The 13520-nt window shown below is 37.2% G+C and overlaps 2 long non-coding RNA genes across 2 annotated transcripts; both read right to left on the minus strand.

The window, feature by feature from the left end:
- Window positions 1–527: 527 nt before the first annotated feature.
- On the minus strand, window positions 528–2044 carry LOC110896765. The gene is made up of 3 exons (XR_002568149.1): window positions 2003–2044; window positions 1558–1649; window positions 528–562 (listed from the first exon to the last, which is right to left on the minus strand). It is a non-coding gene; the product is annotated as an uncharacterized LOC110896765 (long non-coding RNA).
- Window positions 2045–6399: 4355 nt separating this feature from the next.
- Window positions 6400–7916, minus strand: LOC110896764. The gene is made up of 3 exons (XR_002568148.1): window positions 7875–7916; window positions 7430–7521; window positions 6400–6434 (listed from the first exon to the last, which is right to left on the minus strand). It is a non-coding gene; the product is annotated as an uncharacterized LOC110896764 (long non-coding RNA).
- Between the last annotated feature and the right edge of the window lie 5604 nt (window positions 7917–13520).

Consider the following 13520-nt stretch of genomic DNA (forward strand, 5'->3'; position numbering starts at 1 on the left):
TGCAATGTGATCAACAAGATGGTCAACAGGTATATCAGCAATTAGAGGTGGATCGACATGATCGGCAGTAATAACATGATCACCCTCCAGATGATCATCGATAGGCGGGTCAGCTATAACAGGCTCAACAGGGATGCCAGCATGTACGGGGTCATGCTCAGGCATAGGGTCTAGAGCGGCTGCCTGCTCAGGGGCGATGGCAGGCTCGGGATCATCAAAAGCCATCTCGAAGTCGAACTCGTGCTCGATAGGATCGACTGGGTCAGCTGGATCCTCCATGGGCTGATCCATCGGTATGAACTCTATATCATGATCCGGTGTAACACCCTAGTTACTAATTAACGATTTTGTATGTAATTACCAACGATTAGATGTGTAGCTAAGACTACACATTCTATAAAAATACGGGTTTATTAAAAACTTTTACAAATCAAAGGTTATTCTACATAACGTGATTAAATTCGTTGTTTAAAATTTACGATGTGTCAAAGTGCGGAAGCGTGTGTCTTTGTCGTGTTCGGTTCTTCACTGAGCTTGATCGTCTTCCGGCATCCAAAAGTACCTACATTTCAATAACATGAAATGATTTAGTCATACAGGACTTAAAACGTGTCTAAACGAGTCCGAGAAACAATTAATAACAAAAACAAAAATTTCAACCTGACCTCCACCGTAAATTACTGTGGCACCGTAATTTACGGTGGCCACTGGTTTTACATGCGCCTACCGTAAACCAGTAGGGGGCCTCCGTAAGGCTTTTCATCTCCACCGTAAATTACGGTGGCACCGTAATTTACGGTGGACCCTGCATCCAGTTTTCCACTTTTGCCGTAATTTGACACGAAATCTTCCGTATCTTTCAAACCGCTTGTCCGTTTGGCCTACCGTTTCTTCCTACGTGTTTGTAATTTGATTCTCCATCATTTGGAGTTAAAATCCGACATTCGGCTTAACAAAATTTAAGACTTCTAAGTCTTCGGCTTATTACCCTTTATACCAAGTCTTGACCCGGTTATGCATTTTATCAAACAAACGTATTTATTTGATTCCTATATTTCATACACTTCATCAAATAATTGTGATATACCATACTAGGTTCTAATCATAGGTTTATTCACAAATTAAACATGTTTTCACTAGTATGCTTATTTTGACCCGTTAAGGATATTTTAAGCACTTTTAAGCTCAATTTCGCTTTCATTCTAATCTAGCATTGTAACCTATATCTTTTATCTAGTACTCTTCCATCACAACTAAATGTGTGTTGGATTTAAAGTAGATATCTATGTGTTCCGAATTTATACCTCTTGAAATATCATTTTACGGCAAGGACTCATATGGAGTCTTTTGGCCCAAGAATTTCATTTTCACTACTCATACTCGTTCTAAGCTTCTGTTTAATCATAAGACTCGTTTCCAAATAACCTCTAAGGGTTGTTTGTTCAATTTAGCCTACAAGGGCGTTTTGGTCGATTTTGGTCCTTCTTTTACAATGAAGGACTCTCACCAAATATTCGACCAAAATATTACTTTTAACTACAACATAAATATGCGTACCTGGCTCGGATCAACGAATAGACCCGATTTATGCCTCGCTTTTATTATCACACCATCAATGATGACGCAACTATCCGATTTGCTAATTAGTCCTGTTAACATAAGACTTGACGACCACATTAATCGATATTGTCAAATGGTGTTATCACCACCATTCGACCCGTTTGGACTATATGCCCAACATTGTCTATTTAAATCAAAAACACCGTTTTTGATTTCCAATTTGTACGTCATCCCATCCCGGGTTTTATAACCATACCCTTTTTCTTTTACACTCTTTTCTTGCAGTTTCAACCCATTTCGGCTTACGCCATGGGTATCCTTTTTAACCATGATTTACATAAGTCAACACTTGACAATTTTCCCAATTTCCAATATTATTGTTTTCACGTTCATAAGTATCGAAATAACAAGCATTCTACATAAGTGTGTAAATTACACTTACCTTGCATCCGAGCTACGCTTTTCTTCTATGCTTGACTCGTTTGACTCGCTTTCACTCCAAGCTTCACCTAGCTTGTTTAAGCGCCAACTATTGTTCATCATTTACAAGGTGGTTAGACTAGTCATTAACAATCACGACTATACCACTTTACTTATTTTCTTAGCCGAAACCACTTATTCGACTTCATCACTAGTTAGTTTGACTTTCTAAAGTCAACTACATTTAATCATATAATATGCACGATTAAGGCAAATCAACATTATGATTAGAACCCGTTTTATCCCATGTCTCATGTAATTAGTCAAGCTTGTCAATTACGCGTTTCACTTGAATTTCAACACTTTACTTCTCATTTAGGCATTTTAACAAACACCTAATGGGCATCATTCTACACTTTTGCTAACTAGTCCGTAATTAGTCATTTTTAGCAAGATTAACATCAAATTTCAACCCTCTATATCTAGTGTTCATGAACTACATCAAGAACTTATATCATAACAATCAATATTCATCAAATTAACACTCTAATCCGAGTGTTCATCATAACATACAAAAACCCATTTAGCACATAATAGGGTAATTATCAAATCCCTAGTTTTGACAACAATTCATCAAATTTTCTACTAGGGTTTGTTTCTAAACCAAGATATAATCATAATAACACTCATAGAATCAATATTCATTCCAGAATTTCGATTATGATTATTCATCATAATCTCAAAGTATCACCAAATCATAATTTTTAAGATACCTTGTAATCCCCATGACTAGGTGATCACGAATTTGTGTTCATGCAATGATTTGGCTCTTGATTTGGGCTTCAATTTGAGAGATTCTTGAGGGATTAGGGTTTTGAGCAAGAGAGCCCTTCTTGGCTCTGGTTGAAGTCGCAGACACACACACGTATGTGTGTGTTTTGTTTATTAGTTTGTTTAATTGAAACTTTAATTCAATTGTCCATGTCTAGTCCCTTCACTTTACACAAGTTATTTAAAAGGGTAGCTTAACCACATTAGTTCTATTTTGTCAAGACATTAACTAACTAGGTTAATACTCCTAGTTACTTGGTGGGTTCCGGGAGCTAAAAACCCGTTTTATTTTAAGTCCCGTTGATCCGGCTTCTTATAAACTCAATTCCTTAATTCTTTGATTCGCTTGTATTTAAATTATTAGGATTTCTTATTAAATCCAAATATTTACCGGGTTATCTTTACTGCTAACGGTACTTTACCCGTCTTTTAGTATTAACATGGGTTAATTACCAAACCTGTTTTCGGGGTGTTACAAGTCTACCCCCCTTAAAGAGGTTTCGTCCTCGAAACCTTGCTTACATAGTTCATTGAGTTTCTAAACTCAATGCGTTTGACTTGAGTAATTTCTTAAGCATTACTCATACTTTAACCAATTGTTAGCATTACCAGAAAAATTATGGTAATATCTTTTTGGTTACAAAACTTTTACGTATCTCATATGACATAATGTAACTTGAAATAACGTAATTCCGTTATTTTTACTAGTTTAGTTAACTTAGCGATTTCCATCGCTTTTATATATTATCGAACTCTTGGTGCATTTGTCGCCTCGACCCGTTTAAGGGTCCTTAGTGAAATATTCCACTTTTAGCGACAAATTCTTTTGTTTTCAAATTTATCTAATCGGTTCAGCTATACCGAATCTACCGCTTACAAGCAAACCAAATTTTCTTGATTTGAATTGGTGACCTTAACCGGTCTCATTAACTAGTCTCATTAGTTCAGTTACTTTTATCACTCGCTTGGTTATAATGTGATTTTACTTCCTAACTTTTCGAATAACCGGTCTCATTACACTTCCTAACCATGATCGTGTCACATCATGTTTAATTTGTATCAACCTTTCATTTTTGAAAATATCACTTTTCGAATATATCATCTTGCGCCTATCAGTGTCAAGACTTGTATCTTTCATGCTTACTATTTAAATTCCTATCAGAATTTATGTTAAACATTATTTCTTACTAAAACCGAAGTTTTAGTTTTAGGATCTTTTCTTTAACTTGTGTCAATCATCCATACCCGGATATTGACAGTCCGTAATTTAATCCTTTACAGTCTTAGTTTTATGCGGGGATTCTTAACTGATTTCCTCGCTTTATCCAATCTAACCCGTAGGTTTTATCACTTAGCCTTACGGGCTATTTTTGATTCGACATTCACCTCTTTAGGGCGAAGTCCCTATAACTTCTTTCTAATCATGACCCGTGGGTCGTTTTAGTCCGTAGATCTCTCATTTGTTTATAACCCTAAAGGTTATGTTGATCCCGTAGATCACTCTTTTTACTCGTGTCTTATTAAAATATATATTTGGTGTCAAAGCACTCTTTTTACGTTTGAAAATCATTTGTCTCAAGCTTACCGTTATCCGGCTTGCGCTTACTTATGCCTTCAAGCATTATACTTTATTCAACCCGTTCAATCTCAAAATAGTTGAATATAATTATCAAAATTTCTGTTTACGAAATTTTATGGTCTTTTAGTCATAACTCATAATCCGAGTCTTTTGACTTTAAATTCGTGTTCTCGTTTCTCGGTTTACGCATGTGTTTAAATCCTTACCCATTAACCGGGTACTTTACCGAAGTCATTATTAGTGCAAGCATTCCGGTATACATCAAGTTTTTGTTTTAATTTGTTTGGTTGTCTTAGCGGAAGCCCTCGCTTTTATTCAACCAAACCTTAATTCTTTATTTGACCATCCTTGACAGTCTTTTAAACTATGAATGATGACTATCATCATCATCATTTCTTTACTACGACCAAAGTCAACGATTTTGATCGTTTTTCTCGTGTGGGCAATACCTTTGTTTCTATGACCCCGCGGGTCATTTATACTTTGGTTTTACAATGCCCCCTTTTTTTTTTCTACCATGGTTTTTGATCGGTTTTTCCCATGTGGGCAATACCTTTGTTTCTATGGCCCCGCGGATCATTTATACTGTGGTTTTACAATGCCCTTTTTGTCTACCATGGTTGTTTCGTCAAAATGACTTATGTCACGAATTTCCTTGGATCTTTTATTTCTATGTGCGCCATACATCGTTTTTATGGTTCCCGCGAAAACCATTTATACGAGTATGCCCATAAGATTTCTTGACCCTAAGGATCCTTTAAATTTTCATTCATCTTGACCTTACTACATCGGACATGACTGCGCTCATTATAAGAAGCTCATGCTATCATGTGTTCACTACTTACTTGGCCAGAGTAAACGATCAACACGTGGTACGCGTGACCTTATTATAATTACCACATCACGTCCCATGTAACTAACTCCTCAAATTATCTCCATGTTTATGGTTTCATTTGGTAAAACTTTATTTAATTGTTAGTTAACAATTATTAGTTTTAGTCGTTTATCCTAGAACATGTACAATGTCCCTTTTTATAAACATTTATTCACATTCATTGAGGTGACCATTACTTTTCTCAATAGGATTTATATTGAGAATACTTACTTGGATGATCACTCTCGTCCAAGTTTCTATATAAACAAGTCTTGTTATTCATTTGTTATTCATCATTGTGAATAACATATTTCCTATTAAATTTCTCTTGGAAATCAGGTTTTCCAAGTTCTATCATATGTGTATGCAACCGTTATTACTTACGTGTTTGTTGCATATAACGGCTCGTGCGATTAAATTTAAAAGTGTGCACCTGGTAATGCTTGCCCTAACGGGCTTCTCTTGTCATTAGTCTTGTTCGCGACCGTTACGCGATTTTGGTCCTCGGTGAGCATGCTCCTCTCGTCATACTTTGGACCGTTCCATTATCATATCCACAATTCGTTTGACTCTCGTCGTCTTCAAACGCGAGTGTCCCTCAATTAAAACATTCACAAAGTTAGTAACGTCAACTTCAATAATCGCCCGTATTATAATACAAGGCTTTTTCTACTATACGCGTCAACGCGCGTATTTTCGTCAACTATATCAATCATTTTAATTGGGGTAACGTGTATCACACGATAGCCCTATGTGTTGTTTACAACACTTTAGCATGCTAAACTATTAACATACTTGTACTTACCGGATTTGCGATCAAGCTTCGAACCGAACACTATTCTTTGTCAAGAGCATAAGGTTTAAGTCCAAGCATGGTTCCTCCCCACCATACTCGGATCTCTTAAACCAAGGCTCTGATACCAACTTGTAACACCCTAGTTACTAAATAACGATTTTGTATGTAATTACCAACGATTAGATGTGTAGTTAAGACTACACATTCTATAAAAATACGGGTTTATTAAAAACTTTTACAAATCAGAGGTTATTCTACATAACGTGATTAAATTCGTTGTTTAAAATTTACTATGTGTCAAAGTGCGGAAGCGTGTGTCTTTGTCGTGTTCGGTTCTTCACTGAGCTTGATCGTCTTCCGGCATCCAAAAGTACCTACATTTCAATAACATGAAATGCTTTAGTCATACAGGACTTAAAACGTGTCTAAACGAGTCCGAGAAACAATTAATAACAAAAACAAAAATTTCAACCTGACCTCCACCGTAAATTACGGTGGCACCGTAATTTACGGTGGCCACTGGTTTTACATGCCCCTACCGTAAACCAGTAGGGGGCCTCCGTAAGGCTTTTCATCTCCACCGTAAATTACGGTGGCACCGTAATTTACGGTGGACCCTGCATCCAGTTTTCCACTTTTGCCGTAATTTGACACGAAATCTTCCGTATCTTTCAAACCGCTTGTCCGTTTGGCCTACCGTTTCTTCCTACGTGTTTGTAATTTGATTCTCCATCATTTGGAGTTAAAATCCGACATTCGGCTTAACAAAATTTAAGACTTCTAAGTCTTCGGCTTATTACCCTTTATACCAAGTTTTGACCCGGTTATGTATTTTATCAAACAAACGTATTTATTTGATTCCTATATTTCATACACTTCATCAAATAATTGTGATATACCATACTAGGTTCTAATCATAGGTTTATTCACAAATTAAACCCGTTTTCACTAGTATGCTTATTTTGACCCGTTAAGGATATTTTAAGCACTTTTAAGCTCAATTTCGCTTTCATTCTAATCTAGCATTGTAACCTATATCTTTTATCTAGTACTCTTCCATCACAACTAAATGTGTGTTGGATTTAAAGTAGATATCTATGTGTTCCGAATTTATACCTCTTGAAATATCATTTTACGGCAAGGACTCATATGGAGTCTTTTGGCCCAAGAATTTCATTTTCACTACTCATACTCGTTCTAAGCTTCTGTTTAATCATAAGACTCGTTTCCAAATAACCTCTAAGGGTTGTTTGTTCAATTTAGCCTACAAGGGCGTTTTGGTCGATTTTGGTCCTTCTTTTATAATGAAGGACTCTCACCAAATATTCGACCAAAATATTACTTTTGACTACAACATAAATATGCGTACCTGGCTCGGATCAACGAATAGACCCGATTTATGCCTCGCTTTTATTATCACACCATCAATGATGACGCAACTATCCGATTTGCTAATTAGTCCTGTTAATATAAGACTTGACGACCACATTAATCGATATTGTCAAATGGTGTTATCACCACCATTCGACCCGTTTGGACTATATGCCCAACATTGTCTATTTAAATCAAAAACACCGTTTTTGATTTCCAATTTGTACATCATCCCATCCCGGGTTTTATAACCATACCCTTTTTCTTTTACACTCTTTTCTTGCAGTTTCAACCCATTTCGGCTTACGCCATGGGTATCCTTTTTAACCATGATTTACATAAGTCAACACTTAACAATTTTCCAAATTTCCAATATTATTGTTTTCACGTTCATAAGTATCGAAATAACAAGCATTCTACATAAGTGTGTAAATTACACTTACCTTGCATCCGAGCTACGCTTTTCTTCTATGCTTGACTCGTTTGACTCGCTTTCACTCCAAGCTTCACCTAGCTTGTTTAAGCGCCAACTATTGTTCATCATTTACAAGGTGGTTAGACTAGTCATTAACAATCACGACTATACCACTTTACTTATTTTCTTAGCCGAAACCACTTATTCGACTTCATCACTAGTTAGTTTGACTTTCTAAAGTCAACTACATTTAATCATATAATATGCACGATTAAGGCAAATCAACATTATGATTAGAACCCGTTTTATCCCATGTCTCATGTAATTAGTCAAGCTTGTCAATTACGCGTTTCACTTGAATTTCAACACTTTACTTCTCATTTAGGCATTTTAACAAACACCTAATGGGCATCATTCTACACTTTTGCTAACTAGTCCGTAATTAGTCATTTTTAGCAAGATTAACATCAAATTTCAACCCTCTATATCTAGTGTTCATGAACTACATCAAGAACTTATATCATAACAATCAGTATTCATCAAATTAACACTCCAATCCGAGTGTTCATCATAACATACAAAAACCCATTTAGCACATAATAGGGTAATTATCAAATCCCTAGTTTTGACAACAATTCATCAAATTTTCTACTAGGGTTTGTTTCTAAACCAAGATATAATCATAATAACACTCATAGAATCAATATTCATTCCAGAATTTCGATTATGATTATTCATCATAATCTCAAAGTATCACCAAATCATAATTTTTAACATACCTTGTAATCCCCATGACTAGGTGATCACGAATTTGTGTTCATGCAATGATTTGGCTCTTGATTTGGGCTTCAATTTGAGAGATTCTTGAGGGATTAGGGTTTTGAGCAAGAGAGCCCTTCTTGGCTCTGGTTGAAGTCGCAGACACACACACACGTATGTGTGTGTTTTGTTTATTAATTTGTTTAATTGAAACTTTAATTCAATTGTCCATGTCTAGTCCCTTCACTTTACACAAGTTATTTAAAAGGGTAGCTTAACCACATTAGTTCTATTTTCTCAAGACATTAACTAACTAGGTTAATACTCCTAGTTACTTAGTGGGTTCCGGGAGCTAAAAACCCGTTTTATTTTAAGTCCCGTTGATCCAGGTTCTTATAAACTCAATTCCTTAATTCTTTGATTCGCTTGTATTTAAATTATTAGGATTTCTTATTAAATCCAAATATTTACCGGGTTATCTTTACTGCTAACGGTACTTTACCCGTCTTTTAGTATTAACAAGGGTTAATTACCAAACCCGTTTTCGGGGTGTTACATTCGGGTCGAATCCCGGAGGAAAGATAGGATCAGAATCCTCTATGTCATCATGGTCAAACGCAAAGCTGGGAATAGGAGCAACAGAGGATGCCTGGTCGGGGTCTGAACCATGCGAAACGTGCTGTGCGCTCAAAGGGTGGGAAGGTGCGGATGCCACAGACTCAAAGGAGTCTGGGACCGGAGAATGCGCAGGCGAATCCTCGGCGGGAGCATCAGCGATCATCAGAAGATCGCCAGCAGGAAGTAGGGCCTCGCCCTGGATCTCATCCTCGATCGGCTCGTCATCATACAGATCAATATCGCCGTCAGCCTCGGCGTCAAGAAGTAAGTCATACGCAGGATAAACGGCTAAGGGTATAGGAGCCGGAATCTCTACTAATGGTAGGTACTCAACGGGAGGGCCATCTGCAGGCTCATCAGCACCCTCAGGTAGTGTGAAGGGCTGAAAATCGTCCTCGTCAGTGCTGGTATAGTCAGAAGTGTGCACCTCGTGCTCTGAGGATGTGAGGTCATCAGATACTACAGGTATGGGTCCAGTGGTGTCCGAATCGCCTGTACCGGGCGAGTCCGTGAGTCTGTAACATAAACACAAATATGCACAAATAATCAGTCATACAATCAAGTAATCACATAAGTCACCAAGTAAGAAATCACATAATCCTCCTAGTCCCACTAGCCTCCCAGTCTCCTAGACTGACATTCCTAGTCCCACTAGCCAAATTCTTCCCAGTCTCTAAGACTGCTCTATCATCCACCTCGACCTCCTAGATCGAGCCTCGGCCTCCATGTCCGAGCCTCAGCCTTCATGACTGAGCCTACTCTTCCTAGTCTCACTAGCCATCTACCTCGATCTCTAAGATCGAGCCTCGGCCTCCAAGACCGAGCCTCAGCCTCCAAGACTGAGTCTAAAACAATAAACATCTACCTCGATCTCTAAGATCGAGCCTCGGCCTCTAAGACCGAGCCTCAGCCTCCAAGACTGACCCTAAAAATAATAAAATGTGCTCAACATTTGTTTATAAAAAGGTTTTGGATCTGGACTTGAGTGGTATGCAGTAAAAATGTTTTCGTGAGAGCCCTAATGATCATAGTCTAGACTCGAGAAGGAATCCTAGTTCGCTATGATCAGAGCTCTGATACCAAGCTGTCACACCCTGGCTTTGCGGAAGCGTGGTTAATTTGGTGTGACTTCTTAATACCATAGCTTAATCATAACAAAGCCATATGAATTAAAAACATGCAGGATCATCCATTAAGTTATAGAAACCAAATACAACAACATTGTCTTAACAAACATCAACATGACATAAACACAGTTTAAGGACTGTGACTTGTCCAGGAAAGAGTCACGTTCCCCAAACCCGGATGACCTCGTAACTAGTGCAGCGGGAAAACGTGTCATACCGCACCAGATCCTTTAATTCCCTGAAATACATGTAAGTTGAAAAATCAACAAAAATGTTGAGCGAGTTCATGTGTTTAGTATGTGCGCGTGAATAAACCTTTATAATCATTGTAAGTGTGAATATTTTGTAAACTCTGGTATGAAAGCAAATAAGGAAACATATCAGTTAATGTGTAACCACATGGTCCAACCTGCGGGTGCATGGGAGGGGATAGGGCAAGGTCACCACATGGTCCAACCTGCAGGCGCATGGGTGGTGTTACGACAAGGTCACCACATGGTCCAACCTGCGGGCGCATGGGTGGTGTTAAGACAAGGTCACCACATGGTCCAACCTGCGGGCGCATGGGTGGTGTTAAGACAAGGTCACCACATGGTCCAACCTTAGGGCGCATGGGTGGGGTTTGTTATGCTCAAATAGGCCTATCACTTGTATCCCTCGATCGTACTACGAGGACTATTGTTCTTAAGGTTTCACCTACCCAAATCACATAACCTAACAGTTCCTTCCTTAGCTGACCATACCATGTAAGAAATATTCGTAATCATAGTAACATGTATTTCACCCCCGCAGTTTAGAAAACTGAAAACAGTTATGAGAAAAGGGGGCATGAACTCACAGTCGGTGCGTCTCTACCAAGTACTCCAAATTAGGTAGCTGTGCAACGACCTACATGTGCTAATTCTATTAGACGGACGGCCGTGCCTTAGCTTTATAGTTTAAGTTTTTGGGAAATAGTTAGACAACTATTTTGGGTTTACTTTTCGTATATACTTGGTAGTTAATCTCTTTCCCAATGATGGGGATTTAATACATGTGTGTTCGAACTATACCATTAAGTCTCACTTAATATATATTTGTTTCTAATTCCAAAATATAAATATTTTTCTCAAAAATATTATATTTTCATTTCACATAATTTTCCCCAAAAATAATACGTTGATAAAATACGCGTTCATAAATACTTCCGTATAATGCGTAAGTTACGTTTTATCATTCGAGTGGTAATAATATTACCAGTGTAACTTATATACTTATTGTGAAAGCGTTCGTATTATTTTGGATTCGTTAGCGTTCGATAATATTATTTTTACTCTAAAAATAATATTTATGTATTTTCACAAAATAATCATAAACAATGTTGTGAAAATATATTTACTAAATATATATTTATCACGTTTGGTTTTTGTGAAAATCCCACCTCCGGATATTTAGTAAATAAAGTCATGGCGAAATTTATATTTTGAAAACATGTCAAAAATAATTCTAACACTTGTAGTGTAATTAATTCTAAGTGTTAGGTTTTTAGAAAAAATTCGCCAGAGTTTCCTCTGTAACTGGAGGTGGCCACGCTTTCAAGCGTATCATTTTCTTTTACAAAATCAATTTCAACAACTTCTTTATTCAATCAAACAATTTCCGATACAACAAACTAGTCGACAAGTATGTAAATCGCATAATCACATGAACTTGTAGTTTTCTAAAATTTATAGCGTAAGTCTCCTTACATTTAGTGGATCTTCATATAAAGTAATTCTATCTCGTAAAAACCTTGTTTTTAGAGTAAATCCGTCTATACAACTTCCCGTCATCTTTTACAAAGAATGTTATTTTGTCGAAACTTTTCATTTCACAAGTGTTTACACACTTGTGGTTTATAAAAATCATGCTTGTTAATGTAAGATCTATTTTTAGAAAACATGATTTTCTTTGACACTTGGTCCTTTGAAAATACCACTTGTAGATACGTAGATCTGCTAGTTTTAAACATTATTTCATAAGTAAAATACTTTTACACAAGTTCATGGTTCGCGTGTGGTAGAGTTTCACCTTTTAACCCTTGTCTTATTCCAAACAAGCTTATGTCAAGATCCATGACCTTAACCAAACCGGGTTAAATGATGATCCGAGCTACCACAACATAGATCGGGTCTAAACAACCACAAATTTCAATTACTACAACATTTACACAACTAGTGATCTTTTAACCAACAATACTTGCATTTTTAGTAAACTTTAATGCATGATTTTGTAAGATTCCGAGTTTTAATCATTACACATCGTATTAACCACTTTAGATTAGTTCAAGAGAGTGTTTTAAGCATTATACCTCTAGCTCGAGGCTAGGGAAGAATCTATGCGAAAAAGAGGTGGATAAAAGCTAGGTAGAGAGGTCCTTCGTCTTCCGTTTGCTCCAAGGCTCCTCGTATGTGACCCGTAACACTTGTATATGCTTGGAACTTGAAGATCAAAATCGAACAATGATGGATGGGGGATGGGTGCTCTCGGCCAAGACCTCCAAGAGAGGGGAGAGAGGTGTGTTGTTGTTAAGTGTTGTGAAGAAATGAATGGTGGTCCAAGTCTTGATCTTATAGGCTAATTCTAGTGTGTTTAACCAATGGATTTTGTGTCTAATTTATATGAGACACACTTAATTTGGTTATCTAATTTATATGAGGTACCTAGTTCGAATCCAACCATTAGTTAGGTTATCTAGTTAGGTTAAGTAAGTTAGTTAAGTGCTTAACTCAGTTAGTGGTGTGTTATGTTTTATGGAGGGTGTTAGGGTGTTCAGGGACCCTAACTGGCTCAGAAAAAGACCAATAATATTTATGGCAATATTTTCATGTTCCGGGTAAAGTCCGGTTGTTCGGTGGGATAGTAATCCGTTAAAGCGCTTAATAAAGCTTTTAAGTGTCGTTAATACCATTTTTAGTGACACAACTTATTCCCGACACTTTGGAAAGTGTCTAGTAATATTTTTCTCATGTTTTGGCACTTTATTAGCTAGCCAGAGGCTAAATTGTTCATTAAAGTGCTGTGTTTTGTGCTTAGTGTACGATTTAGCCACATCCAGTCATTGTAACTTATTCCTAGAGACGCAGTTCTACAACCCTTGTATCCCTACACTCACTATGGGTGTAGTAAAATCTTTCTGGCTCGTACAGGCC

The sequence above is a fragment of the Helianthus annuus genome, chromosome 12, assembly GCF_002127325.2.
Source record: "Helianthus annuus cultivar XRQ/B chromosome 12, HanXRQr2.0-SUNRISE, whole genome shotgun sequence".
Lineage (NCBI taxonomy): Eukaryota > Viridiplantae > Streptophyta > Magnoliopsida > Asterales > Asteraceae > Helianthus > Helianthus annuus.